Genomic DNA, 4,356 nt, shown 5'->3' on the forward strand with positions numbered 1-4,356 from the left:
TGTGTGTTCACTGTGTGTGTCTGTGTGTGTGTGTCTGTCTGTGTGTGTGTGTGTCTGTGTGTGTGTCTGTGTGTGTGTGTGTGTCTGTATATGTCTGTGTGTGTGTGTGTGTGTCTGTGTGTGTCTGTGTGTGTGTGTCTGTGTGTGAGCGGTGGTGCAGCGGTTAGCGCGCTGAGCTACGAAACCGGTGACCCGAGTTCGATTCCCGCTCACGGCCAACACCGGTGACGATTATCTGAACCGGTCCTGGGCCTCCCCAAGGTCGAATCGCCCCCTACGAGAAGCTAGCGCGGTGTGTAACAAAGGCGGTCGGGCGTGGTGTTGACCACCCACCCCCTTGCCAGGCTATACGGGGGACATTTGCCTTTTGTGTGTGTGTCTGGTCTGTGTCTGTGCGCGGAGCGTGCGTGTCAACGTCTGCGTGTGTGGGTTGTTCACCTTCAAGCATTTGCAAACGATATGGGTTCGGCCTTCATAAGTGCTACTCGCTCACAGCACTTGCCCCAACAGTCTGTTCAGGCTATAGGGGGGTGGGGATTTTGTATGCTATATGTGTGTGTGTACATGTGGTGTGTGTGTGTGTGTACATGTGGTATGTGTGTGTGTGTACATGTGGTATGTGTATGTGTGTACATGTGGTATGTGTGTGTGTGTGTACATGTGGTATGTGTGTGTGTGCATGTGGTGTGTGTGTGTGTACATGTGGTATGTGTGTGTGTGTACATGTGGTATGTGTGTGTGTGTACATGTGGTATGTGTGTGTGTACATGTGGTATGTGTGTGTGTGTACATGTGGTATGTGTGTGTGTGTACATGTGGTATGTGTGTGTGTGTACATGTGGTATGTGTGTGTGTGTACATGTGGTATGTGTGTGTGTGTACATGTGGTATGTGTGTGTGTGTACATGTGGTATGTGTGTGTGTGTACATGTGGTATGTGTGTGTGTGTGTACATGTGGTATGTGTGTGTGTGCATGTGGTGTGTGTGTGTGTACATGTGGTATGTGTGTGTGTGTACATGTGGTATGTGTGTGTGTGTACATGTGGTATGTGTGTGTGTGTACATGTGGTATGTGTGTGTGTGTACATGTGGTATGTGTGTGTACATGTGGTATGTGTGTGTGTGTACATGTGGTATGTGTGTGTGTGTACATGTGGTATGTGTGTGTACATGTGGTGTGTGTGTGTGTACATGTGGTATGTGTGTGTGTACATGTGGTGTGTGTGTGTGTGTACATGTGGTATGTGTGTGTGTACATGTGGTATGTGTGTGTGTACATGTGGTATGTGTGTGTGTGTACATGTGGTATGTGTGTGTGTGTACATGTGGTATGTGTGTGTGTACATGTGGTATGTGTGTGTACATGTGGTATGTGTGTGTGTGTACATGTGGTATGTGTGTGTGTGTACATGTGGTGTGTGTGTGTGTGTACATGTGGTATGTGTGTGTGTGTGTACATGTGGTATGTGTGTGTGTGTACATGTGGTGTGTGTGTGTGTGTACATGTGGTATGTGTGTGTGTGTGTACATGTGGTATGTGTGTGTGTGTGTACATGTGGTATGTGTGTGTGTGTGTACATGTGGTATGTGTGTGTGTGTGTACATGTGGTATGTGTGTGTGTGTGTACATGTGGTATGTGTGTGTGTGTGTACATGTGGTATGTGTGTGTGTGTGTACATGTGGTATGTGTGTGTGTGTACATGTGGTATGTGTGTGTGTACATGTGGTATGTGTGTGTGTGTGTACATGTGGCATGTGTGTGTGTGTACATGTGGTATGTGTGTGTGTGTACATGTGGTATGTGTGTGTGTGTACATGTGGTATGTGTGTGTGTGTGTACATGTGGTATGTGTGTGTGTGTACATGTGGTATGTGTGTGTGTGTACATGTGGTATGTGTGTGTGTGTACATGTGGTATGTGTGTGTGTGTACATGTGGTATGTGTGTGTGTGTACATGTGGTATGTGTGTGTGTGTACATGTGGTGTGTGTGTGTGTACATGTGGTATGTGTGTGTGTGTACATGTGGTATGTGTGTGTGTGTGTACATGTGGTATGTGTGTGTGTGTACATGTGGTATGTGTGTGTGTGTGTACATGTGGTATGTGTGTGTGTGTACATGTGGTATGTGTGTGTGTGTGTACATGTGGTATGTGTGTGTGTGTGTACATGTGGTATGTGTGTGTGTGTGTACATGTGGTATGTGTGTGTGTGTGTACATGTGGTATGTGTGTGTGTGTACATGTGGTATGTGTGTGTGTGTGTACATGTGGTATGTGTGTGTACATGTGGTATGTGTGTGTGTGTACATGTGGTATGTGTGTGTGTGTGTACATGTGGTATGTGTGTGTGTGTGTACATGTGGTATGTGTGTGTGTGTGTACATGTGGTATGTGTGTGTGTGTGTACATGTGGTATGTGTGTGTGTGTGTACATGTGGTGTGTGTGTGTGTACATGTGGCATGTGTGTGTGTGTGTACATGTGGTATGTGTGTGTGTGTACATGTGGCATGTGTGTGTGTGTGTACATGTGGTATGTGTGTGTGTGTACATGTGGTATGTGTGTGTGTGTGTACATGTGGTATGTGTGTGTGTACATGTGGTATGTGTGTGTGTGTACATGTGGTATGTGTGTGTGTACATGTGGTATGTGTGTGTGTACATGTGGTATGTGTGTGTGTGTACATGTGGTATGTGTGTGTGTGTACATGTGGTATGTGTGTGTGTGTACATGTGGTATGTGTGTGTGTGTACATGTGGTGTGTGTGTGTACATGTGGTATGTGTGTGTGTGTGTACATGTGGCATGTGTGTGTACATGCGGTATGTGTGTGTGTGTACATGCGGTATGTGTGTGTGTACATGTGGCATGTGTGTGTGTGTACATGTGGTATGTGTGTGTGTGTACATGTGGTATGTGTGTGTGTGGGTGAGCGGTAGTGCTGCGCTACGAACTCGGTCCTCAGAGTTTTGGATTCCCGCTCACGATCAAAAACCAGTGACGATTATCTGAACCGGTCCTGGGCCTCGCTGTGATAGCCTCAACTGAGTACCTGATACGGTGTGTAAAGTCATCGCCACTGGGGAGACAAAGGCGGCCGGGCGTGGTGCTGGCCACCCACCCCCTCGTGCGCCGTGCCGGCCTTTATCGGTGCTGCTCGCTAACAGCACTTGCCCCTGCAGTCTGTCCAGGCTATACGGGGGATCTTTGTCTTCTCTTTGTATGTGTATATACACGTGTGTGCGTGTGCGTGTGGTACGTACCGACTGTGTAGAGCGGCTAAGACTAAACGAGACGCTCGATGTATCGTTCCCCGCCTCCGCACGGGCGCTGAGATCCCCGATTGGAAAACGAAAACGTAAAAAAAAATCCATCTATTTTTAAGTATATATATTAATAATCAAACGTGTATTTACTCAGTTCCGCAATTTGGTTGGGATTACGCTCGCGATGATGATGATGATGCTGCTGCTGCCCATGATGATGATGCTGCTGCTGCTGATGATGGTCATCATTATCATCTCACCATGAAAACTTTACGGCTCTTTCCCCACCGCCCTCTCTCTCTGCGCCCTCTTCGCCGGGTTTCTTCTCTCTCTTTCTCTCTCTCGCTTCGCACCCCCCCCACCCCCCCACGTCTCTCTCTCTCTCCGGGAGAGAGACGCGGGCTGCAGAACGCGACCCTTAAACGAAATGGCGCCTAAGCTACCGACCATTGACGCAGCATCATAACTCACGGCATTGTCAGTCGGGCAGGGGACGACGGAGAGAAAAAAAGAGCCCCCCCCCCGCCCGCCGCCGAGTGCACAAAGTTGAGCCCCCCACCCACCGCCCAGACACCCCCCCGCCCACCACACCCACCACAACCCCCCCTCTTATATATATTTTTCAAGACGCCGCGGGTTGACGGATTTAATCCTCGGCGTGAACTTGGCTTCTTCAGTCGCGACCAAACAAACAAAGCCCGTGGCGGCCTCGGTCTGCAGCCTGGCAGCACCCAGGCAGAGCGGGCTTGTGCGTGTGTGTGTCTGTGTGTGTGTGTCTCTGTGTGTGTGTGTGTGTCTGTGTGTGCGTGTGTGTCTGTGTGTCGCTGTGTGTGTCTGTGTGTGTGTGTGTCTGTCTGTGTGTGTGTGTGTCTGTGTGTGTGTGTGTGTCTGTGTGTGTCTGTGTGTGTGTGTCTGTCTGTGTGTGTGTCTGTGTCTCTCTGTGTGTGTGTGTCTGTGTGTGTGTGTCTGTGTCTCTCTCTGTATGTGTGTCTGTGTGTGTGTCTCTGTGTGTGTGTGTGTGTATCTCTGTGTGTGTGTCTGTGTGTGTGTGTGTGTCTGTGTGTGTGTGTGTGTCTGTGTGTGTGTGTG

At 49.0% G+C, this 4,356-nt stretch overlaps 1 long non-coding RNA gene across 1 annotated transcript in view; it reads right to left on the reverse strand.

Annotated features, from left to right (window-relative positions):
* LOC144729318 (uncharacterized) overlaps window positions 1-3,594 on the reverse strand; it is a 9,034-nt gene extending 5,440 nt beyond the window's left edge. The window contains exon 1 of the long non-coding RNA XR_013587724.1: window positions 3,265-3,594. This is a non-coding gene — a long non-coding RNA (uncharacterized LOC144729318). The remainder of the gene's footprint in view (window positions 1-3,264) is intronic.
* Between the last annotated feature and the right edge of the window lie 762 nt (window positions 3,595-4,356).

The sequence above is a fragment of the Lampetra planeri genome, chromosome 1, assembly GCF_965212315.1.
Source record: "Lampetra planeri chromosome 1, kcLamPlan1.2.h2, whole genome shotgun sequence".
In the NCBI taxonomy this organism is placed as follows: Eukaryota; Metazoa; Chordata; class Hyperoartia; order Petromyzontiformes; family Petromyzontidae; genus Lampetra; species Lampetra planeri.